The sequence below is a fragment of the Aotus nancymaae genome, unplaced genomic scaffold (genome assembly GCF_030222135.1).
Source record: "Aotus nancymaae isolate 86718 unplaced genomic scaffold, 86718_ANA_hifiasm-v0.15.2.pri h1tg000072l, whole genome shotgun sequence".
NCBI lineage: Eukaryota > Metazoa > Chordata > Mammalia > Primates > Aotidae > Aotus > Aotus nancymaae.
Window position 1 is genome coordinate 2,534,212 of NW_026988487.1, and position 12,858 is coordinate 2,547,069.

Genomic DNA, 12,858 nt, shown 5'->3' on the forward strand with positions numbered 1-12,858 from the left:
CTCACTCCTTGGGGGGAGCAGGGAGGAGGGGCCAAGCTTGAAAACCCACGTATTGGGTACTGTGCGGGACTCCTGGGTGACAGGTTTAGTCATACTCCAAACCTCAGCATCACACAATATACCTTTGTAATCTGCACGTGTATCCCTGGAATCTAAAATAAACGCTGAAAGACAAAAAACAAACAAACACAACACAACAAAGAAAGCGCCTTGCCCAAGGACTCTGTGTAGCAAGCGGTGGTCAGGCTGGATGGTGCAGGTCTGCCCCCCAAAAAGGACACAGCCCTCCCATGATCTGAGGACGGATGAGGGTGGGCTTGGGAGAAGAGGCCACCGAGGGTGTCCTCGTGCTAGCAATTCTGTAAGATCTGTTGCAGGGCATTCTGCGTCTAAAGCCTTGTGCTGGGGGTTAGTGACCAGGGCTGACTAAACCCCTTTCTTGCTTTACAGTCCTCTTCCATGACAGCGGAAAGCACGTACTGCCTGCTAAGCACTAATCTGCTCATTCTCCTCTTTAACAGATGAGAAACAGGAGGAACAGAATGTATGTGACCTGCCCAAGGTCACAGAGCCAAGAGGCAGCTGAAGTCAGACTTGAACCCAAGCATTCAGCTAAGAAACTGCGTTCTGAACCAAAACATCACAAGACCTGCCCTAAGGAAAGTGTTCCTGCCTCCTGCAAGGCAAGGGGATGCCCTGGGGGAAAGGGAGGAGGAGAAAGGCTTGTGTTCTTAGATCAAGTATTTTCTTTAGGGGGTCACACCTTTTGACCTACTAAGGTTGGGAATTGCTTGAGTTTTGGCTTAGAGAACAGTCTGACTTGCAATCAGGATAGCTGAGTTTGAACTTGTGTGACCTGAAACATGTTTCACCCCTTTGTTTTATTTATTTATTTAGACAGAGTCTCACTCTGACACCCAGGCTGGAGTGTAGTGGCGTGATCTTGGCTCGCTGCAAACTCCGCCTCCCAGGTTCAAGCCATTCTCATGCCTCAGCCTCCTGAATAGCTGGGATCATAGGGGTACACCATCGCACATGGCAAATTTTTGTATTTTTTTTTTTTAAGTAGAGATGAGGTTTCACCATGTTGTCCAGGCTCTTCTTGAACCCCTGACTTCAGGTGATCTGCCCGCCTCAGCCTCCCAAAGTGCTGGGATTACAGGCATGAGCCACCGCGTCCGGCCAGAGACAAGTTGCTCCCCTTTGTACCTCATCTCCCTACTTGGGTAGAAGTTTGTCAAGATCTGACTGGTTTCGAGGATCCGCTGTTATTTACTAGAAAGGGAGTCTTGGTGGCTCCCCCTGCTCCGCAGCATAATGGAAGCCAAACTGCCCCCAAGAATCCTCATTTCCAAACCAGACCTAGCCCCAGCGTTCCCTCTCCTCAGAGCCCTGGAAGAGCTCCAAAGGGCAGGGCCAGAGCAGGGACAGGGGCTAGAGGGACCTCAGGCAGTATATGAGGAGCTGGAGGCAGAAACGTCTCTGCTCCCCTCTCTGCGCGGGCAGCAGCCTGCCTGGTCGCCTGGGTCCCCAGCCCAAGGACGGCTTGGTAATAAACACTTTTGAAATGTTCTGGTCTGAGTCCTTGAGTTCACCCAGACGTGCAGAAACCTGTCTACTTTTCCTGTGGCACTTGGGCCTTCCCCAGATCTGCCTCCCACCTACTCTCCCCTAGAGAAAGGCTTAGTTTTATTTTCCAGCCCTGGGCTGTGAATTGGCCCTCCAAAGTCCAGTGCTGGCTCGCATACCACCCTGTGGCTCTGGCTAGCCTGCTAAACCTGAGTTTCGAATTAACCTTTAATTGCTCTAAATGGGCTACCCCACCCTCACCCCATCCTTGGAAGATTCTGGGAATGATATAGCTCAAGGCTCAGATTTTTTTTTTTTTCTTTTTGTTTTTTGAGACGGAGTCTCGCTCTGTTGCCATGCTGGAGTGCAGTGGCACCATTTTGACTCACTGCAACCTCTGCCTCCCGGGTTCAAGCTATTCTCCTGCCTCAGCCTCTGGAATAGCTGGGGTTACAAGCTCATGACACCACGCCCGGCTAATTTTTGTATTTTTAATAGGGATGGGGTTTCTCCATGTTGGCCAGACTTGTCTCGAACTCCTGATCTCAAGTAATCTGCCCACCTTGGCCTCCCAAAGTGCTGTGATGACAGGCATAAGCCACCGCTCCCGGCCAAGGCTCCAATCTTTGGCACTGGCTCCTGCAGGTAGCTGTGGACAGACTATATGCTCCTGCTCTCCCAGGCATCCCCACAACATGGCATCTGTTTGTTTGTGCGCTCATTCAGTCAATGAATATTATGAATGTTAACTGCATTCGGCCCTGGGAGATATGATATTGAACAAGACATAGACCCTGCCCTCCAGGAGGCTTTTTTCTTTTTTTAGATAGTATCTCACTCTGTTGCCCAGGCTAGAGTTCAGAGGTGCAGTCATGGCTCACTGCAGCCTCGAAAGACTCAAGCTATTTTCACACCTCAGCCTCCCGAGTAGCTAGGACTACGTGTGCGTCACCATGTCCTACAAAATTTTTTGTATTTTGTGTAGAGATGGGGTTTTGCCATGTTGTCCCGGATGGTCTTGAATTACCTGGCTCAAGTGATCCTCCCACCTTGGTTTCCCAATGTGCTGAAATTACAGGTGTGAGCCGCCTTGCCTGGCCTCAGGAGCTAATAGTCTAGAGAAGAGACCTGGCAAGCAAACAGCCCTTCCCAAACAAGCGTCAGGGAAGAACAACTGGCAGTCCGTGCACCACCAGGGGAATTCTGTCTCCTGTCTCATCCTTTTTTTTGAGACAGAATCTTGCTCTGTTGCCCAGCCTGGAGGAATGCAGTGGTGCAATCTCAGCTCACTGCAACCTCTGCCTCCCAGGTTCAAGTGATTCTCCTGCTTCAGCCTCCCAAGTAGCTGGGACTACAGGCATGCATCACCACACCCAGCTAATTTTTCTATTTTCGGTAGAGATGGGGTTTCACCATGTTGCCCAGGCTGGTCTCAAACTCCTGACCTCAAGTGATCCACCTGCCTCAGCCTCCCAAAGTTCTGAGATTACAGACGTGAGCACTGTGTCTGGCCTTGTCTTGTCCTTTAGCACATGAGGCAGCTGGGATCCAGGGGTCGGGTACCCAGAGATGCCACATCCTGACCACCCTTCTTTGCTGTCTCAGCCTTCTTTGCTGCTGCTGGCTGCCACTCCCCATTCCTTCCCTGTGCAGCCCAGAGACATCCCAGGAGAACCTGCCCACCTCCACTTGCCTCCCTCCCTCCCCGCCTCCCCCAGTCCCAACCCTGTCTCCCTAGGACAAACCCTCCCTGCCCTCCCTCAATAAGCAGTGATGATGTGGCAGAGGGAGCAGGATAGACTGGAAAGAGTTCAGCTTTAGGACCAGGCATGCTCCTCCCTAGCTGTGGAGCCTTAGCCAAGCCACACAGCCTTCTCCTTTCTGATCCTCAGTTCTCTCAGCTGCAAAATGGGCTGCCTATCCTGCAAGCATGTTAGAAGATTAGGTGAGGAAATGGATGTGGGAGGCCTGGTAGATTATATCAAAATGTCCCACACATTTGCATGGGGAGGTGATACTAAGAGAGGCCCCAGTCTCTAATATTGTCCATATCCTGTCCATTAACAGATTTTCAAGGCTCCTCTGGAGTCTGACAAGTGGAGGTTCATATTCAAGGGTTTGCCTCTCCTGGGCTGACCTACAGGAAGGGGCTGGAGAAGTGGAGGGGGAAGCTGCCCTCCCCAAGAACAACTTTTTCAGACAGGACATTTCCAGTGAGAGGTGGCATCAGACACCTAGAAAGAGGGCCTCTCAGCTGGGCACGGTGGCTCACACCTGTAATCCCAGCAATTTGGGAGGCTGAGGCGGGCGGATCACCTGAGGTCAGGAGTTCAAGACCAGCCTGACCAACTTGGTGAAACCCCGTCTCTACTAAAAATACAAAAATTAGCCAGGCATGGTGGCATATGCCTGTAGTCCCAGCTACTCAGGAGGCTGAGGCAGGAGAATCGCTTGAACCCAGGAGATGAAGGTTGCAGTGAGTCAAGATCATGCCACTGCACTCCAGCCTGGGCGACAGAGCAAGATTCCATCTCAAAAAAAAAAAAAAAAGAGAGGGAGAGATGGAGTCTCGCTCTATTGCCCAGGCTGGAGTGCAGTAGGGCGATCTCGGCTCACTGCAATCTCCGCCTCCCGGGTTCAAGCAATTCTCCTGCTCAGCCTCCTGAGTAGCTGGGATTACATGTTCCCGCCACCACGCCTGGCTAATTTTTGTATTTTTAGTAAAGACGAGGTTTCACCATGTTGGCCAGGCTGATTTCCAACCCCTGACCTCAAATGATCAGCCCGCCTCAGCCTCCCAAAGTGCTGGGATTACAGGCGTGGGCCGCCGCGCCCAGCCTGTCCCATCCACTCCTTGCTCTTGGTTGCTGTGGGCAGTCCCCTCCTCTCACCCTCCACCTGCCCTTGGCAGCTCAGAGATGATACCCCATCTGCATCCCTCCCTCCCTGCCTTCCCCAGTCCCAAGCCCCTCTCCCTATAACAGACTCACCCTGACAGAGCTGACCACCGTCCTTCTCACTTAGCAGCAATAATGAGGGGAACATGGCAGGGGGAGCAGGACAGAGAAGTGAGTGAACAAATGAACGAACCCACTTTCTGTCACCCAGCAGATACCCACAACAGGTGAAGGAGAGAAAGCAGTGCCACAACCCCCGCTCGGCTGGAAAGTCCTTCCTATCTGACTCAAATCCCACTCGCTGGAGGAGTTCCCCTAATTTCTTTTGTGAGACAGCCTCCTGTGTAACAACTATTCAGAGACTCGAAATCTGCCTCTCTGGTTTCCTCTGTCTTTGCAAATGTCACAAAGAGAACAAGGCAATTTGGTCTCTGCCTGCCTTGCGTTAATTCTCTAACCGTGTCTTGTGTCCCAGTCCCCTCATTCTGCACTTTAACCACACAGGCCTTCTTTCCAATTTTCCCTTTTTTTTTATTTTTGAGACTGAGTCTGGCTCTATCGCTGAGGCTGGAGTGCAGTGGTACGATCTCGGCTCACTGCAACCTCTGCCTCCTGGGTTCAAGCAATTCTCCTGCCTCAACCTCCCAAGTAGCTGGGATTACAGGCGCACGCCATGACACCCAGCTAATTTTTGTATTTTCAGTACAGACAGGGTTTCACCACGTTGGCCAGGGAGGTCTCCAACACCTGACCTCAAGTGATCTGCCCGCCTCGGCCTCCCAAAGTGCTGGGATTACAGGCGTGTGCCACCGCGCCTGGCCTCTTCCCTAGTTTCAAAAGAAAACCACAGGCCCTTTGCACTTGCTATGGCCTCTGCCCAGGGTACTTCCCAACCCATCCATGGCTCCTCACTGAGCTCAGGGCTGGGCTACAGGGAAGCTTGTTCAGCTGACCCCGTTCCTCCCTACCCCGAGATCAGGAGGAGCTCCCACATTACACAGCTCCACAGCACCTTTCCCCTTCTCCTGGGTGATTAATGTCTTCCTCCTATCAGCTCCGGGAGGACAGGAATCATAGGGGCTTTTTTCCCATTGAATCCCCAGTGCCTAGCACAGGCCGTGGCCCATACATAGTAGCTGCACAAACAATATTTATTGCTTGAATGTCTGTAGGATTCTCAATCTAGTCAACTTGGATAGGCTGTTGTCTTAGGCCTGGAATGAGACCAAAGCAAGCTGGTCCAGCCTCGGTGGTGTCCTAATTTGGCCATCTGACTATGAATATGCTAACAAATGATTGGTTTAGCATCCGGCATTTCCATTCCTTCTCTGGAGCAAGCTCCCCCACCAGCAATCCTCCCAGCCCTAAGGCGGGTCTTTGTTGACGGGGACTAGAGGCCAAGGGACTGGTTGATCCGATCACTCAATTCCTTTTGCCTAACTCCGGAAGCTTCTTCCAAAATGAGAGACCCTTATGTTTTTTTGGCATTTTTTTTTTTTTTAATTCAGTCACCGTAGAGACTGTAAAAAATTGCCAGTGCTGACTATATTTCAAGTCGTCATGGCGGGGTATTGGGAAAAGTTTTCGATTAGCAATAATTGTGCCTTGGATAAGCCTCATTAGCTACGATACTGTTTTTTGGCATTTTTTTAAAGATGGAGTCTTGCTCTGTTCCTCAGGCTGGAGAGCAGTGGCATGATCTTGGCTCACTGCAACCTCTGCCTCCTGGGCTCAAGCAGTTCTCCTGCCTCAGCCTCCTGTAACTAGCTGGGACTACAGGCGCCCACCACCACACTCGGCTCATTTTTTTTTTTTTCCTGTGAGTAGAGACAAGATTTTACCATGTTGGCCACAGCTGGTCTCAAATTCCCGACCTCAAGTGATCCGCCCATCTTGGCCTACCAGAGTGCTGGGATTATAGGCGTGAGCCATCAAGCCAGCAGAGACCTTTATGTTTTTAATGATTTGTGTAGCCAACAAAACACCCTTTGTCATGCACACTATTTTACTGATAAGGGAAATGAGACTGAGGGAGATGAAGTGACAAGTCTAAGATTATACCTTTAGGAAAGTGGCTAAGGCAACACTTGAGGTCTTGTGAAGCCAGCTGGTTTGCCTTTCTTTTCTTTTCTTTGATTTTCTTTCTTTCTTTTTGAGACAGAATTTCCCTCTTGTTGCCCAGATTGGAGTGCAATGGCAAGGTCTCGGCTCACCGTAACCTCCGCCTCCCGGGTTCAGTCAATTCTCCTGCCTCAGCCTCCTGAGTTGGGACTACAGGCATGTGCCACCATGCCCGGCTAATTTTGTATTTTTGGTAGAGATGGGGTTTCTCCATGTTAGTCAGGCTGGCCTCGAACTCCTCACCTCAGGTGATCTGCCTGCCTCGGCCTCCCAAAGTGCTGGGATTATAGGTGTGAGCCACTGCGCCCGGCCAGCCAGCTGGTTTTCTGAAGGGGATGTGCTAACCAGCAATGATTCTCAGATTCTGGCCCTTTTGGCAGTTGATTCTTTTTTTCCCTTTATTCATTCACTGATTTGTTTGGGAGATAAGCTCCAGTCATTGCCTTCGAGGAGCCAAAGTCCCAGGCTGTCATTTTCAATCTAGGGTCTGGGAATGGCCTGAAATGATTATATATATATTTTTAGTGTTTATGTACATATGTGCATTTTTCTTACACACTTCCTTTTTTTTTTCTTTTTAATTGCTTGGCAGAGCATTGAACTTGCAAACTTTCAGAGGGTTTCATTACACCCTGTCCCCTGACCTCCCCTCATTGCAAAAAGGTTAAGAACTACTATAACAAACGCTATGCAGTGTAAACAGATGGCAGCCCATGTGCTCATCAGTATCTCCTGCCTGTTAGGGTGACTGAGGCCCCAGCATGTGACCATCTCTGGCCCAAGTAATAACTTGGGTGTCTGCACCATATGACCCATCTGTGGCACTGCTGACCTGGGACAGCTCCTATTGTAAGATCAAATACATAGAAAGGTGCACGCGCGCACGTGCCTACACACACATGCACACACGCATACACTCACTGACTCCAACAGCCCCAGATCCACAACTGCTCTTGAATCCAGGGAGATCCTGTAATCGTCTAATGGGTTCACCTTGACTGCTGCCTAGACAGAGCGGATTCCTCAAGACAGGAAAATTGCAATAGAGAAAGAGTCATTCATGCAGAGACAGCTGTGTGGGAGACCAGAGTTTCATTATTACTCAAATCAGAGTTTCATTATTACTCAAATCAGTCTCCCTGAGCATTCAGGGAGCAGAGTTTTTAAGGACAACTTTGTTGGCGGGGGGAGCAGCAAGGGGGAAGCCAGTGAGCCAGGAGTGCTGATTGGTCAAGGATGAAATCATAGGCAATGGAAGCTGTCTTCTTTCTCTGAGTCAGTTCCTTGATGGGGGCCACAAGATCAGATGAGCCCCGTTTTTTTTTTTTTTGAGACGGAGTTTCACTCTTGTTACCCAGGCTGGAGTGCAATGGCGCGACCTCGGTTCACCGCAACCTCCACCTTCTGGATTCAAGCAATTCTCCTGCCTCAGCCTCCCGAGTAGCTGGGATTACAGGCGCGCACCACCATGCCCAGCTAATTTTTGTATTTTAGTAGAGACGGGGTTTCACCATGTTGACCAGGATGGTCTCGATCTCTTGACCTCGTGATCCACTCGCCTTGTCCTCCCAAAGTGCTGGGATTATAGGCGTGAGCCACTGCGCCCAGCCCAGATGAGCCCATTTATTGACCTGAGTGGTGCCAGCTGATCCATCAAGTGCAGGGTCTGCAAAGTATCTCAAGCACTGATTTTAGGAGCAGTTTAGGGAGGGTCAGAACTTTGTAGCCTCCAGCTACATGACTCCCAAACCATAATTTCTAATCTTGTGGCTAATGTTAGTCCTACAAAGGCAGTCTAGTCCCCAGGCAAGAAGGAGGTCTGCTTTGGGAAAGGGCTGTTATCATCTTTGTTTTTAACTATAAACTATAGGCCAGGCTCGGTGGCTCATGCCTGTAATCCCAGAACTTTAGGAGGCTGAGCTCAGGCTGATCACCTGAGGTCGGGAGTTTAAGACCAGCCTGGCCAACATGGAGAAACCCCATCTCTACTAAAAATACAAAAAATTAGCTGGGTGTGGTGGCATATGCCTGCAATCCCAGCTACCCGGGAGGCTGAGGCAGGAGAATCCGTTGAACCCAGGAGGCGGAGGTTGCACTGAGCAGAGATCACACCATTGCACTCCAGCCTGGGTAACAAGAGTGAAACTCCGTCTCAAAAAACAAAACAAAAAACTATAAACTGAGTTTCTCCCAAAGTTAGTTCAGCCTACACCCAGGAATGAAAAAGGAAAGCTTGGAGGTTAGAAGCAAGATGGATTTGATTATGTTAGATCTCTTTCATTGTTTCAGTCATAATTTTGCAAAGGCGGTTTCAATCCCTTGATCTTTCTCTGGAGTATTAGTGACACATAACACTGCCCATGATGACTACATATATATATATGTATTTGAGCCAGAGTCTTGCTGTGTTACCCAGGCTGGATAACATATGATCTCAATGGCATGATCTCAGCTCACTGTAAACTCTGCCTTCTAGATTCAAGGGAGTCTCTTGCCTCAGCCTCCTGAGTAGCTGGGACTACAGGTGCGTGCCACCACACCTGGCTAATTTCTGTATTTTTAGTAGAGAGAAGGTTTCACCATGTTGGCCAGGCTGGTTTTGAACTCCTGACCTCAAGTGATCCACCTGCCTCAGCCTCTCAGTGCTGGGATTACAGGCGTAAGTCATGGCACCTGGCCCACGACGGCTACTTATTGAAGGCTTAGTGTGTCAGATGCTATGATCATCACACCTTCATGTCTTATCTTTTCTATTTAAAAAAAATTAAAAGTGTTCATAGTAGTACTAACTTGCTCTCAAGTTTCTAAATGTTTTCTGTGCATTTTTTTGTTTGTTTGTTTTCCTTTGGGACAGTCTTGCTCTGTCGCAGTTGGAGTGCAGTGGTGCAATTGTGGCTCACTGTAACCTCTGCCTTCTGGGTTGAAGCGATGCTCCCACCTCAGCCTCTGAGTAGCTGGGACTACAGGTGAGTGCCACCATGCCTGGCTAATTTTTTTGAATTTTTAGTAGAGATGGGTTTCCCTGTGTTAACCAGGCTGGTCTCCAATTCCTGACCTCAAGTTAATTCACCTACCTTGGCCTCCCAAAGTGTTGGGATTACCTGTGTGAAGCAGCAAGTCTGGCCTCTCATGTCATATATATATATATATATGGTTTTCTCCCGGGTTCAAGCTATTCTCCTGCCTCAGCCTCCCAAGAAGCTGGGATTACAGGCATGTGCCACCATGCCTGGCTATTTTTGTAGTTTTAGTGGAGACAGGGTTTCACCATGTTGGTCAGGCTGGTCTTGAACTCCTGACATCAGGTGATCTGCCCACCTCAGCCTCCCAAAGTGCTGGGATTACAGGTGTGAGCCAGCATGCCCAGCCACCTCACGTCTTATAATCCCCACAACAGGCCTGTGAGTTTTGGAACTTGCCCCAGTCACATGGCTGGGAAGAGAAGAAGGTGAATGATAAGAAAGCATTGTGGGGGTTAGTGGGAGGTGTGAAGAAACCTGAATGTGTTTAAGATTCTTCAGGGGTGGACCAGACTGTTCCCTGTGTCAAAATCATTCCTTTATTCTTTCATTCTACTGCTATTTCTTGAGAATCTTCTATGTGCCAGGTATGTGTTGGGGACCGTGGTGGCCAGCTTCCAAGATGGTTTGATGTTGGCCACCTCCTGGTGTCCACACCCTTGGGTAGTCGCCTGCCAGCAGGACCGGGCAGCAAAGGACCATTACTTCCAGCATTAGGTTATGAGACTGCGGCTTCTGTCTGGGATGCTCTCTCATGCTCTTGCTCTCCCTCTTTGGTTGCCCGCTGTCAGGGGAGCAAGCTGCCATGGTGTACACAGCCCTATAGAGAGCCCTATGGAGAGGCTCCTTCTGCCGATAGCCAGTGAGGAGCTAGGGCCTGCCAACCACCACGAGTGAGCTTGAATGCAGACCCTCCAGCCCTGGTCAGGCCTTGAGATGACTGCAACCTAATGAGGACCCTGCTTGCAGAAACTGTGGGAGACAGCAAATGCTTAGTGTAGTAGGCTGCTACTTTTTTTTTTTTTTTTTTTTGGAGATGGAGTCTAGCTGTTGTCGCCCAGGCTGGAGTGCAGTGGTGCGATCTCAGCTCACTGCAACCTCCTCCTCCTGGGTTCAAGCGATTCTCCTGCCTCAGCCTCCTCAGTAGCTGGGACAACAGGCGCTTGCCACCACACCCTGCTAATTATCTTGCTTTTTTTTTTTTTTAATAGAGACGAGGTTTCACCATGTTAGCCAGGATAGTCTCTATCTTCTGACCTCGTGATCCACCCTCCTTGGCCTCCCAAAGTGTTGGGATTACAGGTGTGAACCACCGTGCTCAGCTGGCTGCTACGTTTTGAGGATAATTCGTTACACAGAAATAGAAAACTAGCCAGGCATGGTGGCTCAAACCTGTGAGTTCCCAAATCCCAGCACTTTAAGAGATTGAGACTAGAGGATCACTTTAGCCCATGAGCTCGAGACCAGCTTGAGCAACATAGTGAGATACCCCATCTCTGCAAAAAAAAATTTTTTTTTTTGAGATGGAGTCTCGCTCTGTTGCCCAGGCTGGAGTACAGTATCGCAATCTTGGCTCATTGCAACCTCTGCCTCCTGGGTTCAAGTGATTTTCCTGCCTCAGCCTCCTGAGTAGCTGGGATTACAGGTGCGTTCCACCACACCTGGCTAATTTTTGCATTTTTAGTAGAGACAAGGGTTCACCATGTTGGTCAGGCTGGTCTCAATCTCCTGACCTTGTGATCCACCCGCCTCGGCCTCCCAAAGTACTGGGATTACAGATGTGAACCACCATGCCCAGCCAAAAAATTTTTTAAATTAGGTGGGCCGGCCAGGCGTGGTGGTTCAAACCTGTAATCTCAGCATTTTGGGAGGCCAAGGCGGATGAATCACCTGAGGTCAGGAGTTTAAGAACAGCCTGGCCAACGTGGTGAGACCCGGTCTCCACTAAAAATACAAAAATTCGCTGGGTTTGGTGGCGGGCACCTGTAATCTCAGCTACTCGGGAGGCTGAGGCAGGAGAATTGCTTGAATCCAGGAGGTGGAGATTTCGCCACCGTCCTCTAGCCTGGGCGACAAGAGCAAAACTCCGTCTCAAAAACAAAACAAAAAAATCCCTAAATCAGGGATATATCAGTAAACAAAATTGACAGGGCTCTTACATTCTATGGAGGATGCAGACAGTGAACACAAGAAGTAGCTTAAAAAAAAATAGCTGGGGCCGAGTGAGGTGGCTCACGCCTATAATCCCAGCACTTTGGGAGGCCGAGGCGGGTGGATCACGAGGTCAAGAGATCGAGACCATCCTGGTCAACAAGGTGAAACCCCGTCTCTACTAAAAATACAAACATTAGCTGGGCATGGTGGCGTACACCTGTCGTCCCAGCTACTCGGGAGGCTGAGGCAGGAGAATTGTTTGAACCCAGGAGGCAGAGGTTGCGGTGAGCCGAGATTGAGCCATTGCACTCCAGCCTGGGTAACAAGAGCAAAACTCCGTCTCAAAAAAAAAAAAAAAAAAAAAAAAAAAAAATTACTTGAGCCTGGGAGGTGGAGTTTCAGTGAGCCAAGCATCACGCCACTGCACTCCAGCCTGGCAACAGAGTGAGACTCTGTCTCAAAAACAAAACAAAAACCAGTGTATTAGAGAGCAGTAAGTGCTTTGGAGAAATTTAAATCAGGAATGGGGTAGACATGAGGGAGGCTCAATTTATTTTGTGTTTTTTTTTTGAGACAGGGTCTCACTTTGTCACCTCGACTTTAATACAGTAGCTCAATCTTGGCTCACTGCACCTTCCACCTCCCAGGCTCAAGCAATCTTCTCCTGCCTCAGCACCCCCTAGTATCTGGGACTACAGGCACACACCACCATGCTGAGCTAATTTTTTATTTATTTTTATTTTTTGAGACAGAATCTCACTCTGTCACTCAGGCTGGAGTGCAGTGGTGCAATCTGGGCTCACTGCAACCCCCGCCTCCCGGGTTCAAGTGATTCTCCTGCCTCAGCCTCCCGATTAGCTGGGATTACAGGTGTGCACCACCACGCCCAGCTAATTTTTGTACTTTTAGTAGAGACAAGGTTTCATCACGTTGGCCAGGATGGTCTTGAACTCCTGATGTCAAGTATGATCTGCCTGCCTTGGCCTCCCAAAGTGCTGAGATTATAGGCTTGAGTCGCCTCGCCCAGCCAGGAGGCTCAATTTAAGCAGGACGATCATGGAAGGTCTAACTGACAAGGAGATGTTTAAGCAAAGACC

The 12,858-nt window shown here is 49.7% G+C and overlaps 1 non-coding gene across 1 annotated transcript; it reads right to left on the minus strand.

Annotated features, from left to right (window-relative positions):
- Positions 1–5,974: 5,974 nt before the first annotated feature.
- Positions 5,975–6,117, minus strand: LOC135271004 (U4 spliceosomal RNA). The gene has a single exon (XR_010339158.1). It is a non-coding gene; the product is annotated as a U4 spliceosomal RNA (small nuclear RNA).
- Between the last annotated feature and the right edge of the window lie 6,741 nt (positions 6,118–12,858).